We start from the raw sequence: 22362 nt of genomic DNA on the forward strand, positions 1-22362 counted from the left end.
CTGGGACATTATACAGTAACGCTATGAAGGGATCGGGGGTGACGGTATCATTGTATGTGTCAGGTTCCTATAAGGTGTCAGGACGTCACCGTCTATTTCTCCATGGGGGAGTGGGAGTATTTAGAAGGACACAAAGATCTGTACAAGGACGTCATGATGGAGGTTCCCCAGCCCCTCACATCACCAGGTAATAGACAGGACTAAATACACACGGCCTATAATTATCTGTATGTAAGGAATGAATTCAGTCCCTGTATGTGTCTCCTCCAGGTCTATCCAGTAAGAGGACAACACCAGAGAGATGCCCCCGTCCTCTTCTCCCACAGGACTGTAAACAAGAAGACCCCGATGTTCCTCAGGATCATCAGGTAGATGGAGAGAAGGGGCCATGAAATCTCCCTATGATGTGTAGACGGCTGTGAAGGTCTTGTGCTCAGTCTTGTTTTATCCTCCAGTATTATATGTGTTATACTTGTGTAATGAGAGCGGTGGAGATGGCAGGATTAGAGCTGATCATAGATGGGACTTCTCCATCTGTCTGTGACTTTTACAATATTTGTTTCAGGGGGAAGATCTGCCCCATATTAATACTACAGAGACATATGTGAGGGGTGATGAGCGGAGTAAAGAGGAGATTCCTACAGATAACCGCCCAGGTGAGTAGTGGCCTCCACTACTAGTTGTTGAACTTTGTAGGCCTCCAATAAACCCATACTCTGTTTTTTGCCCCTTCCTCACAAGCTTCACACTTCTCAGCAGTCTGTTAAGTAGTTGGTGCGGGTCTCAGGACCTGGACTTCCACAGATCTGTGGGCAATTAAAGAGGACCCTCATAATATTTTTTAGCTTAAACTATCTATATATATATATATATATATATATATATATATATATATATATATATATATATATATATATATATATATTATGTGTGTGTGTGTGTATATATATATTATGTGTGTGTGTGTGTGTGTATATATATATATGTATGTGTGTGTGTGTATATATGTATATATGTGTGTGTGTGTGTGTGTGTGTGTGTATATATATATATATATATATATATATATATATATATATATATATATATATATATATATATATATATATATATATATATATATATATATATATATATATCACTAAAAAGAGGCTGATTCCAACGTTTACTGTCCCCTCTGTGTTGCAGAAATATGGGCTACTGAATTTTAGGGTGCCTGATATGTAAATTATCCCTTCAAGCAAAGGGACATTAACAGAGATTCATCGTGGGAGGTGAGGTGGGGTTACTTTTTCCACTCTATGACACTGCCCAATCATAGGAAGGTACAATTAGAGGTGGGGGGACATAAGCCCACAGAGAATGTCAAAACATTTTTAGCTTGACCGCGCTGAGATCTCTTCATCACCGTTGCCTCCTGTCATTACAGAGGTGGGAGAGGAGGAAAGTGCAGTGTGGAGAGCCTGGAGCAGTGAAAATCATTGACTGAGCAGCATTGGTCACATACAGCGCTCTGGACATACTACAGGTATCTGGGCATATCATCAATCTACTTATTCCAGATACCTGTAGTATATCCAAAAATTATATGTGACAAACGCTGCTCTTACAATGATCTTTTCGCTTTGGCAGCAAGTTCTTGTGTGATTGGTTTTTTTTTACACATTTTTTCCTCAGTCTAAGGTTATTTCCTTGTCTTCAAGCAGCAGAGTAAAATATATACAGTGAGGGAAATAAGCATTGGATCCCTTGCTGATTTTGTAAGTTTCCCACTGACAAAGACATGAACAGTCTATAATTTTAAGGGTAGATTAATTTTAACAATGAGAGATAGAATATCCAAAAAAAATCCAGAAAATCACATTGTATAAATTATATAGATTTATTTGCATTTTGCAGAGAGAAATAAGTATTTGATCCCACTGACAAACAAGACTTAATACTTGGTGTCTGTTCCCTTGTTGGCAGCACAACAGTCAGACGGTTTTTGTAGTTGATGATGAGGTTTGTACACATGTCAGGAGGAATTTTGCTCCACTCCTCTTTGCAGATCATCTCTAAATCATTAAGATTTTGAGTCTGTTGCTTGGCAACTTGGAGCTTCAGCTCCTCCATAGGTTTTCTACGAGATTAAGGTCTGGAGACTGGCTAGGTCACTACATGACCCTAATGTGTTTCTTTTTGAGCCACTCTTTTGTTGCCTTGGCTGTATGTTTTGGGTTATTGTCATGCTGGAAGACCCAGCCACGACCCATTTTTAATGTCCTGGCGGAGGGAACAAGGTTGTCACTCAGGATTTTACGGTACATGGCTCCATTGATTGTCCCATTGATGCAGTAAAGTAGTCTTGTGCCCTTAGCAGAGAAACACCCCCAAAGCATAATGTTTCCACCTCTATGCTTGACAGTGGGGACGGTGTTCTTTGGGTCATAGGCAGCATTTCTCTTCCTCCAAACACGGCGAGTAGAGTTAAGGGCAAAGAGCTCAATTTTTGTCTGATCTGACCACAGCAACTTCTCCCAGTCACTCTCAGAATAATCCAGGTGTTCACTGGCAAACTTCAGACGGGCCGGCTGCACATGTGCCTTCTTCATACGGGCCGGCTGCACATGTGCCTTCTTCATACGGGCCGGCTGCACATGTGCCTTCTTCATACGGGCCGGCTGCACATGTGCCTTCTTCATACGGGGCGGCTGCACATGTGCCTTCTTCATACGGGCCGGCTGCACAAGGGCCTTCTTCATACGGGCCGGCTGCACAAGGGCCTTCTTCATACGGGCCGGTTGCACATGGGCCTTCTTCAGATGGGTCGGTTGCACATGGGCCTTCTTCAGACGATCCGGTTGCACATGGGCCTCCTTCAGACGGGCCGGCTGCACATGGGCCTTGTTCAGAAGGGCTAGCAGCACATGGGCCTTCTTCAGATGGGCCAGCGGCACATGGGCCTTCTTCAGACGGGCCAGCTGCACATGGGCCTTCTTGAGCAGTGGGACTTTGCGGGCACTGTAGGATTTTAATCCATTATGACGTAATGTGTTACCAGTAGTTTTCTTGGTGACAGTGGTCCCAGCTGCCTTGAGATCATTAACTAGTTCCCCCCGTGTAGTTTTAGGCTGATCTCTCACCTTCCTCATGATCCTGGACACCCCACGAGGTGAGATTTTGCATGAAGCCCCAGATCGATGTGGATTGACAGTCATTTTGTATTTCTTCCTTTTGCACCAACAGTTGTCTCCTTCTCACCCTGCGTCTTACTTATGGTTTTGTAGCCCATTCCAGCCTTGTGCAGGTCTATGGTCTTGTCCCTGACATTCTTAGAAAGCTCTTTGGTCGCCCATGTTATAGAGGTTAGAGTCTGACTGATTAATCAAGTCTGTGGACAGGAGTCTTTTATACAGGTGACAATTTAAGACAATCCAAAAGTAGAAATAGTACCAGCACAAATCCGTAAAAATGTTTTTCAATTTTATTCAACGCAAAAAGGAATAAACACAAGAAGGTAGGTGGAATAAAAATGAAAAAACTGATACAAGACAGGTACAGGTAGTGCGATTCTAGCCCAGAGTGGCCCTTAGTCTCAACCTGCTGAAACCCCAACTTAGTAAGAATATATACAGGAGGAGAAAAAAAAATCCCCTCCGGCCTAGGCAATAGAAGGACTGGGATTTTTTTTCCACCTCCTCTATTTATTCTTCCTACATACAGATGGAGGGATATACAGTGAGGAAAAAAATATTTAGTCAGCCACCAATTGTGCAAGTTCTCCCACTTATAAAGGTGAGAGCAGCCTGTAACTGACATGATAGATGACCACAACTATGAGAGACAAAATGACCATGAGATCTTGCATGGAGCCCCAGATCGAGGGAGATTATCAGTGGTCTTGTATGTCTTCCATTTTCTTATTGTTGCTCACACAGTTAATTTCATCACACCAAGCTGCTTGCCTATTGCAGATTCAGTCTTCGCAGCCTTGTGCTGGGCTACAATTTTTGTTTTTTGGTGTCCTTCGAAAACTCTTTGTTCTTCACCATAGTGGAGTTTGGAGTGTGACTGTTTGATGTTGTGGACAGGTGTCTCTTATACTGATAAGTTCAAACAGGTGCTATTACTACAGGTAATGAGTGGAGGAAAGAAGAGCCTCTTAAAGAAGTTACAGGTCTGTGAAAGCCAGAAATCTTGCGTGTTTTTACGTGACCAAATACTTATTTTCCACCATAATTTTCAAAAAAAATCTTGCCAAATCAGACAAGGTGATTTTCAGGATTTTTCTCATTTTGTCTCTTATAGTTGTGGTCACCTATGATATCAATTACAAGCCGACCTCATCTTTATAATGGGAGAACTTGCACAATTGGTGGCTGACAAAATACTTTTTTTCCCCCACTGTAACCTATTCAAAAAGAATAGAACTAACAAAAGGGGAACTGCATTGTATGTCAAAAATATACACATCTCCACAGAAATTAAAGTTTCATTAGAAGATAGAATTCTTAGAGAAAACAAGGGGAAGGACATCATAATAGGTGTTTATTACAGACCACCGGGCCACACATTGGATATGGGTGAGATGTTTTCACATCAAATGACCACGTTCTCAGAAAAACATGAAATAGATATCATAGGAGATTTCAACTACCCAGACATTCACTGGGAAACCCTCACGGGTAAGAGGAAAGGCTCCATCCAATTTTTATCCTGCCTTGCAGACAACTTCATTTCCCAGCTGGTAGAAGGAAATACAAGGGGAACGGCCATCTTGGACCTAGTCCTAACAATGAGGATATGGGTAAGGAACTAAGGGTAGCAGGGACACTGGGACTCAGCGATCATGCTTTCCTTGAATTTGGGGTTGCAAGAGGGGGATATACCTAAGAAGACAGACAAGGCTTGACTTTAGCAGAGCAGACTTGAAGGGCTGAAAGGCAAAAATTGGTAGAATTCCATGGCACATAATTTGTAAGCACAAAACTGCACACGAAGGATGGTAAATCTTCCTTAAGGAAATTCTTAATGCACAAGAACTAACAATATCTAAAAGAAAGAAAAATGGGAAAGTCCTAAAGAAACCAGGATGGATGACCAAAAAATTACATCACCTGCTTAAAGAAATGAAAACATACAAGTGGAAGATGGGGGTTATACCTAGAGAAGAATACATGGCAGTTTGCAGACTCTGCAAGACAAGCGTCAAAGGAGCTAAGGCCGAATACGAATTGAGCCTTGCAAAAGAGGCCAAGACTAAGGTAAAAGCATTTTGGGGGTATGTTAAAAGCAAAAGAAGTGTGAATGAGACTATTGGAGTCTTGTTGAACCAAAATGGTCAACAAGGTAGAACACCAGGTGGAGATACTAAATTCGTATTTTGTATCTGTCTTCTCCCAAAAAACTAATGAAAGCATCAACAATTATCATGATAGAAATTATGGTCAGGAGGAGTCCAAGGTGATAATAAGTAAAGGATTGATATGAGAACGCTTAGCCAAATTATAGGAAACCAAGTCCCCCAGGCCCAGACGATCTACACCCTAGAGGCCTGAATGAGATAGCTGAGGAAATAATAGTACCGCTTGGTATAATCTGTAATAAGTCATGGTCATAGGAGTGGTCCCTCTATATTGCAAAAGGGAAAATGTGGTTCCTATCCATAAAAAGGGGAATAAGAAGGATCCAGGGAATTACAGGCCAGTAAGCCTGACCTCCATAGCAGGAAAAAGGAGGATTCAGGGAATTACAGGCCAGTAAGCCTGACCTCTAAACAGGAAAAATCTTTGAGAAAATTGTCAAAGAACATTTACTTAAGGGTACTTTACACGCTGCGATATCGGTATCTATATCGCTAGCGAGTGTACCCGCCCCCGTCAGTTGTGTGACACGGGCAAATTTCTGCCCATGCCGCACAACCTCGCTTACACCCGTCACATGGATTTACCTGCCCTGCAACGTCGCTCTGGCCAGCGAACCGCCTCCTTTCTAAGGGGGCGGTTCATGCGGCGTCACAGCGATGTCACACGGCAGCCGTCCAATAGAAGTGGAGGGGCGGAGATGAGCGGGACGTAACATCCCGCCCACCTCCTTCCTTCCGCATTGCTGGTGGACGGAGGTAAGGAGATGTTCGTCGCTCCTGCGGTGTCACACATAGTGATGTGTGCTGCCGCAGGACCGACAAACAACATCGCTACTGTCCAGACAACAATATTTGGTGTTGGAACGACTTCTCCAACACCAACGATTTTTGTCTTTATTGCGATCGTTTTAGGTCGCTCCAGCCTGTCAAACGCTACGACGTTGCTAACGACACCGGATGTGCGCCACAAACACCGTGACCCCGACGATATCTCGTTAGCGATGTTGCAGCGTGTAAAGCACCCTTTAGGAACCTGGATGGGAAGGCATTAATCAACCAAAGCCAGCACGGCTTTATGACCGATAAATCTTGTCAGAACAACCTGATTTCCTTCTATAACAAAGTCACTGAATGGTTGAATCAGGGGAATGCTGTGGATATAACATATACCTTGACTTCAGTAAGGCATTCGATAAAGTAGCACATGACATCCTCATTGAAAAAAGATCAATTATGGAATTGACAAAAACTCAGATGGATTTACAACTGGCTTACTGATCGTGCACAAACTGTAATACTAAATGGATATACATCAACTTGGAGGAAAGTCAAAAGGGGGGCCGCAAGGCTCTGTCTTGAGGCCAGTGCTGTTTAATATCTTTATAAATGATCTGGACAATGGAATTATTGGGGAACTCCTAAAATTTGCATATGATACTAAGATAGGAGGAGTAGCCAACACTAGAGAGGAAAGAGAGCGTATTCAGAAGGATCTAGACCAGGGGTCTCAAACTCGGCTGGATGTATGGGCCGCACAGAGGAAAAAAAAATAATTTGGGGGGCCGCATTCTTTGCAGGACAAAGTGACATTTTTATTGGTACCATATATCATAATTATTTATTTTTTTTACACACCTTTGGATCACTGATTTTGAACATTTTCACTTGTTTATTATAGCAAACCTTTGTTTAAATATAAAAAACAAAAATTTTTTTTTTTTTTTTTTTTTTTTTTTTTTTTTTTTTACACTTTATTCCTTTCTTGTAACTAATAGTCTTACAATTAGCACTATATAGAAATTTTGACCAACATCTTTTAGTAATGTTCCCCATCTTGTTGTAACATGCCCATCCTTGTCCCCTTGTAGTATTGTGCTCAATCCTAGTCCCCATTCCACAGTAATATGCTCATCCTTGTCCCCATCCTAAAGTAATGTTCTCCATCCTTGTCCCCATCTTATCGTAATGTGCCCATCCTGTACTAATGTGTTCATTCTTGTCCACATCCTATAGTAATGTCCCCAATCTATAGTAATGTGTCCATCCTTGTCCCCCATCTTATAGTAATGTTCCCCATCTTATAGTAATGTTCCCCATCCTTGTCCCCTTGTAGCAATGTCCCCATCCTATAGTACACTCCCATCCTATAGTAATGTGCCAATCCTATAGTAATGTGCCCATCCTATAGTAATGTGCCAACCTTGTCCCCATCCTATAGTAATGTCTCCAGCATTATCCCTATTCTATAGTAATATTTCCCATCCTTGTCCCCTTGTAGTAATGTCCCTATCCTGTAGTACTGTGCTCATCCTAGTCCCCATCCTATAGTAATGTGCTCACCTTGTCCCCAGCCTTGTCCCCATTCTATAGTAATAATGTCCCCATCCAATAGTATTGTGCTCATCCTTGTAATGTCCCCATCCTATAGTAATGTCCCCAGCATTATCCCTATTCTATAGTAATGTCCCCAGCCTTGTCCCCTTGTACTAATGTCCCTATCCTGTAGTACTGTGCCCATCCTAGTCCCCATCCTGTAGTAATGTCCCCAGCCTTGTCCCCATTTTATAGTAATAATGTCTTCATCCAATAGCATACCCATCCTTGTAATGTCCCAATCCTATAGTAATGTCCCCAGCCTTATCCCCATCCCATAGTAATGTGCGCACTTTGTCCCCATCCTATAGTAATGGGGGGGGGGGGGGCAGTGGCTATAACTTACCGATTGCTCCCCTCACCTTCCACAGATGCCGGGAGTGAAGCTGAGGGGAGCGGTCTCTGGCCCCAGATCCACAGGGTTTGGAGAGATCAGTCACAAGGCCGGTCTCTCCAATCAGAGCTGGGGGCGGGTGAAACTAAGGTCACCCAGCTCCAGCCAATGATCAGGGCTATAGCTGCACTGACCATGGCTGGATTTCAATGTTTCAGCTATTTTCAATGGCTAAAACATTACAGTGGCTGTGAGTGGCTGATGAACGCAGCTCAGCCAATCACAGCCTCCGTAAGTCCGGGGAGGAGACACCATCCCTCCTGAGGTCAGGCAGAGGTCCCGTCCTCCCTGAATCTAAGGTACTGTATTTGCAAAGTGATTGCAGCCACCGGGGCTGTGATTTCGCCATGACGTACTGGGTATGTCATGGGTCCTTAAGTACCAGGGAGCCATAACGTACCCAGTACGTCATAGGTCGCTAAGGGGCTAATGTGTCGTGCTTCACACACACACACACACACACACACACACACACAATAAAAAAAAAAACACCATTCTTCTCACCTGTCCCACGTTCCCTCGGCTGCCTCATCTCTGCTTCGTGCAGCCCCCAGGCCCGTGCCCCCGGTGACTATCGAGGCAGGTGCAGGGGCCGCAGCCACTGGCAGTGATTTATGTCAGATGATTGTATTGCCGATGCAAGAGCGCAGCCCCTGTCAAACATTCATCTTACATAAATCGCTGAACAGTGGCTGCAGCCCCTGCACCTCCGCGATAGTCACCGGGGGCACGGGCCTGGGGGCCGCACGAAGCAGCCTGAGGGGCCGCGTGTTTGAGACCCCTGATCTAGACCAGTGGTTCCCAAACTCCAGTCCGCACGATCCCCAACAGGTCATGTTTTCAGGATTTCCTTAATATAGCACAGGTGATGCCTTTATAATGAATCCATCACCTATTCAATAGTAAGGAAATCCTGAAAACATGACTTGTTGGGGGCCATGAGGACTGGAGTTTGGGAAACACTGATCTCGAGCAATGGGACAAAGCAAAGTCCTAAAAGTGTATATATAGCATGGGAGGAATAGAACTAGGTGATAGCACCAGGGAAAAGGACTTGGGCATAATAGTAGATCCCAGATTCAACATGAGCCAACAGTGCGAAGCTGCTGCTAAAAAGGCCAACAAAATTCTGGGATTTATCAAGATGAGCATTGAATCTAGATCAAATGAGGTATTTATTCGCATATACTCTGCCCTGGTCAAACCACAGCTGGCATATTGTGAACAGGTCTGGGTGCCCCAAGTCCAGAAAGACATCAATATATTGGAGCAAGTCCAGAGAAGAGAAACCAAGATGATAGAAGGTCTGCAAACCATGTCATATGAAGAACGGTTAAAATAACTAGGGATGTTTAATTTTCAAAAGAAAAGGCTGAGAGGAGACTTAATAGCTGTCTACAAATATCTGAAAGGTGGTCACAATGCAGAGGGAACTACCCTATTCTCATTAGCACAAGGAAGTACAAGAAGCAATGGGATGAAACTAAAAGTAAGGAGATTCAGATTAGACATTCGGAAAAACTTTGACAGTGAGGGCAGTCAGGGAGTGGAACAGGCTACCTCGGGAGGCAGTGAGGCCTCCATCAATAGAAGTCTTCAAGCGTAATCTGTATAAACATATAGCTGGGATGATTTAGGAAAACTTGCACTCGCAGGGGGGTGGACCCGATGACTCTTGAGGTCCCTTCCAACTCTGCCATTCTATGGTCCCCTCCAGGAAAAGGATATTATGGGCTGTGAAGAAGCAATGGCTCCTTTTAGCCGTCCAAACATTATCCTTTATTGGAAGTTTTTTTTTTTTTTTTTTGTTAGGGCCGTTTCACATTTGCGCTATTTTAACGGATTCGGGCTCCGTTACAAATACAGTACAGTACATTTATTTACAGTGGAAGCGCGACATCGTGTGGACACAAGCGGGTACTGCATGACACACACACGCGCCATAGTAACGCGCTTCAAATGTAAATAAATTAACTGTACTACATTAGTGACGGATTCCGTTTGCGTCAAAACAACGCAAGTGTGAAACTAGCCTTAGATTTGCCAAATGCAGGGCAGGATTCCTTCTCAGGAGCAGCACAGCATGGAACATAATCAATAGGCAAAAGTTTCTGTTTTAGGTGTATGAGCAGCAGTACACTATAAAACATAATAGACAGGTAGGAGATGTCTGAGGGTGTAGAGGCTATAGCACTGACTCCTTGATCAGTGCAGGTTGGATCGTGACGTGAGGCAGTGGTATCATTGAGCTGTTGATAAAGTCCCCACTGATAGATCTCATCATTGAAATTACGTTTTTTACTCACCTGTTCTGTCCAGGCTCTGCTGCCTTCCCCTATGGCTATCACCCTTTGCTGTGCTCCATATCGGGTTTTACAAGTTGCTATTAGACCCCTTAGAGACACACCCTGGTCTTAGTATTGAGATTTCAGAGTTCAGTTGTGTGCATTACTATACCATTCTTTCATATTGTGCAGTTATTTTTCAATTCTTCTGTAATTTTTGCATACCCTGTGTTCTGGTGATTAACCCTCTGCTACCCAGTTTCTGAATTAACCCATCAATTGCAGTAAGCATAAAATACAAACTGTTATTTCACTGTTCAGGTTGTGCAGTCATCTTCCAAATCTCCTTTGATTCCTGCATCCTCTCAGTCCTGTCAGTTAACTCTCTACGAACCACCTGGATTAATCCAATCTGCCATGTACACAGTTAGATTGGAGACCACATACGTTGTGTCCGCGTCTTGCACTTTCCCCACCAGTGTGGCCATGGACCCTATTAATACAGCTGATATGAAGTGAAGTGCAGGAGCACGCCGTTATATTTGCTGTGCCCCATTTGTTTCTATTGAAATTTTGCTTAATGTGATATTTTCTATAAGCTTTATTATTTTGGGAAAAGAAGCAGAACTCATTTTGATGCAGAAATGGCAAAATGTTCCTTGCCTCACAGCCCGCCGCCGCAGCAGCCTCAGCACAGCGAATGCCTTCTGTGACCCCTCTCCACCACCTCCCGGTAACGTGCATTCAGATTTTAAGACGCACCCCTCATTTTCCTCCCAATTTTTTGGGAGGAAAAGTGCGTCTTATAATCTGAAAAGTATGGTACATATAAAATTCATGTTCTACTCCAGCCTAATACTTGCTCTAGAGCCACGGCTTCTTTATACACCGCCATACGGCTCCTCCCTTTTGTCTTGTTCTGTGCTATAGGTCATGTAGCTGTCAGGAAGTGCACAACACCACTGAATTGCAGGCCTCTTTATGATTCTCCACTGAACATTTCATTAGAACAATTTGGTGACAAATACAATGAAACATATCAAGCTATAAAAAAAATCCCTATCATTAGAATAGAAGTTAAAAATTGAAAAAGCACAAAATTTACTACTAAAATGAAGGACAAACACAGAATCAATGGGCTCCTTTGAAATGTTCCAGGCTTCTTACCACATAAAGTGACACTGGCCAGAATTATAAGATTTGGCCTTGTCAGGAAGTTGAAAATAGGCTTTGGTGGTAAGGGGTTAACTTACACATGAATCAGAAAACTTTTAGAACATTTAGATGGCAAAACAAAAAAATTACTTTTTTCCACTAAAATACTGTATTAGCACCAAATTTATATTTTTTATAATTTACATGGAAGGGTAGTAGGAGAACATGGACCCCGTAACTTATGCAATTTCTCCCGAACACAGTGATGCTTCAAAAACTAATGTTCATATGGCAAAATTTGGAAAGTATAGCGCACTATTTTTAATTTTCGGAATACAAATTTGGACACTAATTTGCATTTCCAGAGCCGCCCCTGAGGTGCCAAAAAAGCAGAAATGCCCATTTTTGGCGAACTAAACTCCATAAGGAATTCATCCATTACTGTGGTGAACAATTTTAACCAACAAACTACAATTTATTTTTTTTTAAGATTGGATAGAGAAAATGAAAAACTTAGGGGTTTTTTTTCTGCAAAATTTTATTTTTGTCCTCGAAGTTTTAATTTACAAAAGGGGTAATAGGAGAAAATAGACAGGAACATTTCTGCATTTTTTTAACAAACGTGACAGTACCCCATGTGTGGTTGGAAACCTCTGTTTGAGCACATGGCAGGGATCGGATGGGAAGGAGCTCTACATGGCATTTATAAAGCAGATCCATTTGAAAAGATTGTGGACTCCATTACCCGAGCCCCCAAGGATATCAGCAGAAGACCCCACAAGAAACCCCATATTGGAAATGTCACTGCTTAATAAATTTATCTGGGGGTTTAGAAAGTATTTTGAACCCACAGGTGCCTCAAAGAATCTTAAGATCCTTTTTATTCTATCAGTAAAGTGGGAACCTCCTATATTTCCAGTGACCGATGATGGACCTGAGTGGGGGCTGGTTTTATGCGGGATAAGTTAGGCTTTTTATTAGTAACATTTTGGGGTATATAACATTTTTTGATCACTTTCACTATAAAATTGGGATCACATTACAATTACAACTCGATTTCTTTGTAAATCCTACAAAAAGCGTTTCAGACGTAACCTCCAATGGAACCACTAACTATAAGGAAGCAGATGGAGACACTTTGGACTCTGTTTGGCGTCTATTCTGGTAGTATTTATCTTTTTAGGCGTGCACATATCTGTAGTCGACCACACTAATGCTCTAAAAAGATACGTAAAATGATGGGACACCGGTAAAAACAGAGGCCAGATGGAGTCCAACGTGTCTCCATCTGTTTCATTATAGTAAGTGGTTCCGTTGGGGTTTTTGTCTGAATCACAGTTTTTGGGATTGACACGGAAATTCTGACATAGGAGCTCAGCGTAGAGCACAGAATAAATGTGAGCTGAGCTTTATTGCAATTTTTGAGAGGTAGAATAAAAAAAAACTAGCTGTACAAAAACGGTTTTTATTTTTACGCCATTTTTAATGCAGTATAAGTGATAAGACTGCTTTATTCTTCATATCAGTGTGATTACAGCAATACCGGATTGATAGCATTTTTAGCAAAACAGAAAAACCGATTTTATAAAAAAAAATAAATAGATGTTTCATTGTCATATTCTGAGAGCTGGAGCTTTTTTTTTTTTTTTTTGACGAATGGGCTATATTATCATGTGTTAGGCTTGCTGCTGGTGATGAGGTGGTGAGCGGGAGTGGACCCAGTGGACCACAGGGGGGACTCAGGCTTACCCAGGCGTGGGAGAGGCTTGACTAAGTGCCTACAGAAGCAGACGCAATGTGCCACTCCAAGGGCAGTGACCAGGATTGTGGAAACTGAGCACCAAGAAATGGACGGGCTCAGGTTTGGACAGGCAGGCTGGCTGCACAGTCACTGGTACAGGCAGGTGCAGCCGGGACAGCTGAGGCACACAGGACGGGCAGGTATGGATGGCATGGCTGGGACAGGTAGACAGGAATGGATAGATGAACACTGGCACAGGTAATGGACACTGGACAATGGGACTTGACAACTAGCTAGCTAGATGGACATACGCTAATTATCTTACCATGTTGCTTAAGCACCTCTCAGTGACAAGCTGAAAGGCACTTAGTGGAAATGGCCCAAAATCTCAAGACCAGGGCAGGTGCAAGCGTACCCTAGGTGCTTTCCCGGGAGATCTGTGCAATGGGCACAGGCCCTGGGAGCACGACAGGGAAGCATGGCAGGAGTGCAGGCCAGCCACGGCAGTGAGTGAGTGCTTCCCTGCTGGGGAGAGCCAGAGCAATACAGGAATGCTGGTGCTACATTTTGTTACATAGTTACATAGGTTGAAAAAAGACCTAGGTCCATCTAGTTGAACCTTTCTCCACCAATTATATATTTTGTCATTAAATCATTTATAACCAAAAATGTTGCATGTACTGAAGAAATCATCCAGCCCTATTTCAAAAGTTGATATAGTGTCTGCCATTACTACCTCTTGTGGTAGGGCATTCCACAATCTGACTGCTCTAACTGTAAAGAACCCTTTCCTATTTAGCTGCCAGAATCATCTTTTTTCCACTCGCAGTGTATGCCCCCTGGTCCTTAGTATTGTCTTTGGAAGGAATAAGTCATGTGCTAGTCCTTTATACTGACCACACATGTATTTAAGAGGCTCAAAATCAAGCATGGCATGGCTTGTTGTTTTCAGATCCACCAGTTTTTTTTATTTTTTGCAACAGGACCTTTTTTTTTGGTTGCTTTTTATTCTATTTTTTTTTTGTGTTGGAATGATGAAAAAGTTATATTTTTTGAAATTGTAAAAATGAATTGCCTTTTTACTGTGTTCGTCGTACAAAAGAAATAACTTGACCTTTTTATAAATCTATCCGGACATGGCAATACCAATTATGTATACCATTTTTTCGTTTATTTTTGGTATTAACACAAAATTTGCGTTTTTAATGGCAAAACCAGTTTCCATGTTTTCTGTGCACATTTCTTCATTCTTTGGTCTCATGCATTGCTGTACTGGTGCACTTCAAGGCTGCCATCATAAAGCTCCAACTGACCCGGTCGAAGGCCTTCTCCGCGTCCACTGAAAGTAAACACATGGGGAGAGACTGAGCCTTCGACCGAGCCATCAGGAGGAACAATTTGTTGGTGTTGTCCCGTGCCTCCCGGCCTTTTACGAATCCCACCTGGTCCGTATGTATTATCCCAGGCAGGGACGGGGCAAGTCTGTTGGCAAGTGCTTTAGAGAAAAATTTCAAATCTAAATTAATCAGTGAGATGGGTCTGTAATTTGTAACCAGTAAGTGGTCCTTTCCCGGTTTGGGGATTACACATATGTGTGCTTCAAGAGACTGTGCTACCCACTGTGAGTTTTCAGATATGAAGTTAAATACTTTGGTCATGAACGGGGACAACTGAGTCTGAAAAATTTTATAGAACTTAGGGGTAAACCCGTCCGGACCTGGGTTTTTGCCTGAGGGAGTATCCCTGATAATAGATGCCACTTCTGTCTCTGTAAAGTCTGCTTCTAGGTTTTCAACCTCAGTATTGGGTATAGTCGGTAGGGCTGTTTTTAAGTATGTAATCATTTATTTTTGTCTCCAAAGCTTCTTGTGGCATATCCCCAAATTTGCCCCCTATGTCGTAAAGGTCACTATAATATTTTTGAAACTGCTCCGCTATGTGGATTGGGTTCTGAGTCAAAAGGCCGTCCGATTTTTTTTTTTGATCGTAGGGATGTGACTGGGGTCCCCCCTCGGATGTAATAACCTAGCTAGTGGTCTGCCACATTTGTCCGCATATTCATACATAAATCTTTTTAGTCTATTCCTGTGGCGCTCGTATTGTTGGTCCAGAATGGATTTAAGTTCCTCTCTGTTTTTAACTAGCTCTGTCAGTGTCACCGGGGATAATGTCTGCTTTTGGATCTTCTCAAGGTCTGAAATATTCTAAGTAGAGACAGAATGGTTTGGGCTCTCTCCCTCTTAATCCTAGCCCCATGTTTGATCAGAATCCCTCTCAACACACACTTGAGTGTCTCCCATTGAACAGGTAGGGTAGTAGTGTCTCCTGAGTGTATCTCCAAGAATTCATCTATTGTGTTCTGTAGGTCTTTCAAATATCCCTGGTCCCTCAGCAGACTATCATTCAACCGCCAAGACCACGGCCTCCCAGGCCCATCCAGGATAGTGAGGTTCAAAAATATGGGGGCATGATCTGACCAAGACATACTGCCTATAGAGGCCTGTATCTGCCATGTCAGGGCCTTCTGACTTACAAGGAATAGGTCTATGCGGCTGTACGAAGAGTGAGCCGGGGAAAAATATGTGTAGTCACGGTCTACTGGGTGTAGTGTTCTCCATGCATCCACTAATCTGAGTTCCTGTATACAACGTTTAACCTTCGTTAGTTTCCTTATTGAGAGAAAGTTATGTCCCGATGTTGTGTCTACCTTAGGGTCCAAAGTGAAGTTTAAATCACCGCCCACGATCACAGTCCCTTCTGCGAATTCATCGTGCGGTATGCCAGTTCCAGCCTTGCTATATATGTCGCCATATCTTCACTGGTGGGCATAGAAGAGATGTGTGCCCGGATTTCATTAAGTTCTGTCAGCACTCTTGGTTCATGTGATCTTATTGTACTTGTGGCAGGCTCTAAATCTGCTTGCATTTCCATATCATACACACTTTGACTCAGGCCCCCTTCCCACGTCCGTGTCTCCGGTACGTGCTAGGTCCGTGCCCGTATGTACCGGAGGCACGGGCACACGTATACCCATTAAAATCAATGGGTATATGTGCACGCACGTGTTCTGCCAGAGGCCCGTGCCTCTGTGTGGAACAGACGTGTGCTCCACACGGATGCATGTCCGTGTTTCTCCGGCAGCACGGGCCCGCACACGTACCACACGGAAGTAGTGTGGATGCGGGTGCACGTGACACGCGCCGGAGTAACACACGTGGCATTGTAATAAATAAAAAAAACACATACCTCCACCATACCTGCAGTCTCTGCCGCGGCTGTCACCTGCATCCGTCCCCCAGTGAATTTGAACAACGCGTCTTCTTCACTGGGGCCGGAAGCAGCATCAGCGGGGCGTGGCCTGTGCCGGACGCTGTCATTCAGCACCATAGACAGCTCCGGAAGAAACAGGTAAGGCAGGGCTTTCCGTTCTCCGTGTGTTATTACGTATAACACACGGTGAACAGGAATGTGCCACAAACACGGCACACGGGGAGAAAACCACCCCTTTAACACGTACGTGAAAAATCAGATCGTTTTTTTCACGGATGTGTGAAGGGGGCCTCAGGCTGTGTCTCACAGAAGATAGGAGATTTCCACTAGCAGGGCCCTGTTCCCCATTTACAGCATTAATAGCCTCTGCTTGAGATTTATTATTGTCCTCCTTCTGTGACAGGGGTAAGGACACCTCTTCCCCCCTCCTGAGGCCTCCCCACTGCAGGTCTGCAATCAGCAATGGTGGGAGTTTTACCCATGCTCCCTGCTCCAGGGCTCCCCTGTACCTGAGACCCTGCACGCTGGCCGTCTGGGGTTATCAGCTGCCTCGCCTCCGCTGTCCGGGTGGTTTCCTCCCTCTGTCTCTGCTGTTGCTGGGGCTTCCCCTGCCTCTCCATCTTGGAAGATGTCTGCGGTGCTGTCCTCTGCTTCGGCCCGGTAAGGAAGCCTCTGATTCCCTTCTCCTCTGTCCGTCACGCTCTGCTGCTGGGCCCCTGGGAGCTCTCACTTCTCCTCCGCTGCATATCCTTTTCTTCCAGGCTCTTGGGCTGGATTAATCGTCAGTAGTGTAGTCCGGTGGCAGGAGCTGAGACAAACACGTCTTCACTCCTCCATAGCCAGGACACGCCCCAAGTTTCATTTTTTAAATGCAATAAAGACCCTCGATATATAAACCAGATAATAATAAATTGACAAAAATGTGTAGTTGAATATGTATTTGATTTCCAGTAATAAAGGCATTTTGACACTATAGTTATGAATGTTTGTTATTCTGTTTTTTTTTTATTAGGATTGATATGCACAACTTTATCTCGTATAGGACATATAGGCATTGCTGTAACAGCTCAATACATCCATTGGGACTATATCTTATCGGCATAAGCAGATTTTTTCTTATATATTGTCCTCAGTATGAACCATAGCAGCTACATGTTTAATATACTTTGTTCGAGATGGGGTATCCTCATCAATTCAGTGTTAAGCTATCAACTTGCGCGCTGCAAATAACAGCCGAGCTACCGCCAGCTTTTTGGTGTCCTCTATCTGCATAGTTTCCATACAACCCAGAATACATACTATTGGTCCTTTACGGATTGTGCAACCGTAAGACCCCTCAATCATATTTACCAATACTGTCCAGAAAGCGTGCAGTCACGGACAAGTCCAAAGTATATGTAGTATCCTGGCATGTTCTTCCCTACATTTTGGACAGTTAGGGCGGCGTTACACGCAACGATTTATCGTGCGATCGCATGAGCGATCGCACCCGCCCGTCGTTTGTGCTTCACGGGCAATTCATTGCAGTGTCGCACAAAGTCGTTAAACCCTTGTCACACGTACTTGGCTCCCTAACGACGTCACTGTGGGCGTCGAACATCCTCTTCCTGAAAGGGGAGGGACGTTCGGCGTCAAAGCGACATCACACAGCGGCCACCCAATAGAAGCGGAGGGGCAGAGATGAGCGGGATGTAACATCCCGCCCACCTCCTTCCTTCCTTATTGCCGGCGGGACGCAGGTAAGTTGTTGTTCGTCGTTCACGGGGTGTCACACGTAGTGATGTGTGCTGCCACGGGAACGACGATCAACTGGTGTGCAGAAGGAGGAACGACATTATGGAAATGAACGACGTGTCAAAGAGCAACGATAAGGTGAGTATTTTTACTCGTTAACAGTCGTTCGGAGGTGTCCCACGGTACGACATCTCTAACGATGCCGGATGTGCGTCACGAATTCCTTGACCCCCGACGACATATCGCACGATATATCGTACCGTGTAACGCCGCCCTTAGAGTTATTTCTCAGTTGTGCCTTCATCATAACTAGAGGGGATTTATATGCTCTATGTATGATCAATAGCTCTGCTAGTCTCCTAGGTTCACTTAGTGAGAGTTTGGGTACAAATTCCAAAATTGCCTACAAATGTTCTTCCGATATGGGCTCAATCTCCCATTCCCATTTCGTTTTACCTGTTAGGGGGAAACCATCAAGAAAATAAACAAAAGATCATTATACACACTCGATATTACTCCTCTTGTATCACCCATTACACATATTGATTCTTAAACTATATCTTTCTGAACATTAATATTTTCCATCTTAGATTGGGTTTTGTATGCACGCTTCAATTGAAAGTTCTGGAAGTATGTACCCGGAATGCGAAATTTCTCTTTTATGTCCTCCAAAGACTTAAGGGTTCCGTCACTATTAAGGAGCTGGCGCATATATTGTACTTTAGCCATTTGCCAAGTCTCAAAACTGGTCAGATGCGCAAAATTTCCCAAACGTGTATTATCCCAAATGGGAGTGTAGTTTGTTAATTGATCGATATGTAAATCCCACTATATCTCTGGTTGCACTATCAACTGCTGCCAATGGTTCCACCTGTATAGCAAACAGAAATGGTGGGAGTAATTAGCCCTGCCTGGTGCCTCTATGCAATTTAAACGTCTTGGATATCCCCTGTTCGCCTAAATTTTGGCCTCTGGGGATGCATATAGCAACTGTATCCTCAAGATAAATTGCGGGCCGAAGCTCATTTTAGTCAATACAACCCACAGATATCTCCACTCCACATTATCGAAGGATGTAAAATCAACTCTTGTTAAGATTCAAAGAATACACAGAGGAAAAGGGACTCATTGTACTTCATGTTAGGTCAGTTTCAGCCATCCGTGTTTCAGGTACATGTGACATCCATTTTTAACATGGATGCCACACGTACCCATGTTATTCTCTGGAGTTACACACGTCCATGTTTCACACTGACCATGTGACACCCCCCCATATGGCCCACAAGCACACACGGAGACATGTCCGTTTTTTTTCTCCGGCATCACAAGTGTCACACGGATCTCACACTGATGTGATCTGTATGATATCAGTGTGACGCATACCGGAGAAAACATGTGTCTTTGAAATAAAAAGATTTTCTATATCCACTTGTATCCAGCGCTGCTGTCTTTGGCTCTGCTGTCTCCTGCTTCTGACCCCCGCTAATTAAGCTAATTGAACATTCACTGCACCTCGGACCTGGAAGCAGCAGCATCGCTGGTGACAGATGAGTATCCAGCAGTGTGTGTATAGTGATGTCAAGGAGGTCATCTGAGTTCCCAATGAACTCTGATGAACCCATGAAGTCGCCATCATGACACCCGCGGTAGCGTGGGGGTGTCATCAGGAGTTCATCAGAGTTCATTGGGAACTCCGATGACCTCCTGGACATCAGATGCACACACACTGCTTGCTGAATACTCACCTGTCCCCGGCGAGCCTTCTGCTTCTACGTCCGAGGTGCAGTGAATAATATTCAGTGAGCATAATTAGCGGGGGTCAGAAACAGGAGACCACAGAGCTGAAGACCGCAGCGCTGGATACAGGCGAATATAGAAAATCTTTTTATTTTAACGACACATGTTTTCTCCAGTATATGTCAAACTGATGTCACACGTATGGAAACACAAATGTCAGTTGTGACACACGTATGACCATACGTATGCGTGTGGCTTGTACCGGATTAAACATGGACGTCTGAAACCGGCCTTAGAGATACATTTTGGTCGATATAATTTGCACTTATTTATGAAAAATATAGAAAATTTGACAAAGATGTGAACATTTTGCAATTTTTGAACTTTGAATTTTTATGCCCTTAGACATTATTATAGCTTACAAAATCGTTAATAAATAATATTTCCCATATGTGTACTTTACATCAGCACCATTTTTAAACTTTTGTTTCTTAAGAATTTAAAAGGGTTAAAAGTTCTTAGCAAATTCTCATTTTTCCAACAACATTTACAAAACCAATTTTTTAAAGTGACTGCATCACATTTAAAATGACTTTGAGGGGGGCGTGGCCGGAACTCCATGAGAGAAGTCGCATAAAGTGTGAGCTCCTCTGCCCGGGATAAAATAAGCCCTTTCACATAACATATATAGACCCAAGATGGGGAAGAAGAGACCTCCAAAGACCCCTAAGGACTCTGGAGCCCAGACACCGCTCACCCGGGACTCTTACCTGGTGAAAGAATGTCAGGAGCTGTGTGGAGACTCACCCGTTCCTGATGGGGGCGGTGATCCTTCGCTCTGGGCCCCAGGGAGGAGGATTTTGGTGGAGATGCCAGCATCTTCCCCTGCTGACAGCGGTTCAAGCGATGAGCGGCGCGGAAGGACTGACAGTGAGCCGGGAGCAGCGGAGGCCGGTGAGAGCAGGTGTGCCCATGTGCTTAAAATGGCGGCGCTGGAGGAAGAGTACGGCACACTCTCCCACGTGGAGCTGGGACCGGGTATGGAGGCTGGAGGTAGGTCTGTGCAGCTTGCAGACGCTGGAGAGGGGTGGGGGGGTGCCATCTCACCCCGGCATATCTCACAGTCAGAGAGAGGAGCATATTCCAGCGTGGCCGCCTCTCCCCCCCCCCTGTGGGAACTTCAACTACCTCCCTGGTCATGGATGCTTCTCTGGAAACTGTGCAGGGAGCTGCATACTTGGAGGATCTGTCTTCCCAGCAATGGATAAATGAGGGAGAGGAGGATCTGCCCATGAGAGGGGAAGCTTCACAGATGTCCCTGAAGAGGAGTGAGATGGGTTCACAGGGAGTTGAGGATCACCAGCCCTCCTGGGACAATCTGGATGCTGGAAGAGGTGTCCCTGTAACATGTCCCTCAGGGATCCAGGGGCCACAACAACGCGGGAACCTCTCTCCCAGACCACAGAAAGCTTACAAGCCCCCCAAGGAGGGTGCATCTAGAGATCTGGAGCTTGCTGGCAGCAGGGAGGCAATATTGCGCTGTTCCACGACACCTCTGCTCAGAATACTAACACAAAAAATGGATCTGGAGGACCGGTGACCCGGCCGCTCTGCCTGCAGCTTCCATGTCCTTCTGTGGACTGGTGGGAACATGTACGACAACTACCTACTAAAGAGGACTTTCAGGTACTCATCTCCGAGGTCAAAGACGCTTGTAGATCCGAAATTGAAGCAGTCCGCCAAGACGTGGTTTCTATCTCTAAACGAATGAGTCAGCTGGAATATGATCACACGGAAGCTAGGACCACCTCCAGGCTCAGGCCTCCTCTCAGGGAGAAGTCATCCAAGAGCTGTGGCGCCATATTGAAGATCTGGATAATAGAGGGAGAAGGCATAACATCAGGGTTCGGGGAGTGCCAGAGGTACAGGCAAAGGAGGACGTTGTTACCATATTGCATACCATCTTTAATTCTGTCCTGCAGAGACCCCTGGATCATCCCATCCCTATGGCTAGAGCCCACAGGGCTCTATGACCTAAAAATCTGAGAGGCAAGCCAAGGGACATTATATGTCATGTAAATGACTTTCAACTCAAAGAAGAAATAATGAGCAAGGCTCGTCCGCCAAACCAAGTGATGTTTCGGGACACAAGGATTCAGCTATTCCAGGACCTTTCCTGGATGATGTGAAGCCCCACAGGTGTTGTGTCGGTGCATTACCTTCAGGGACTCCACGTAGCTGGATCTGGTCACAGGTAGGAGATCTTCTTCTTGTCGTGACGCCACTCTCAGTATTGCGGCCAGTAGGGACCGCCACTGCAGGTTGA

Source organism: Anomaloglossus baeobatrachus, chromosome 5, assembly GCF_048569485.1.
Source record: "Anomaloglossus baeobatrachus isolate aAnoBae1 chromosome 5, aAnoBae1.hap1, whole genome shotgun sequence".
Taxonomy (NCBI): Eukaryota; Metazoa; Chordata; class Amphibia; order Anura; family Aromobatidae; genus Anomaloglossus; species Anomaloglossus baeobatrachus.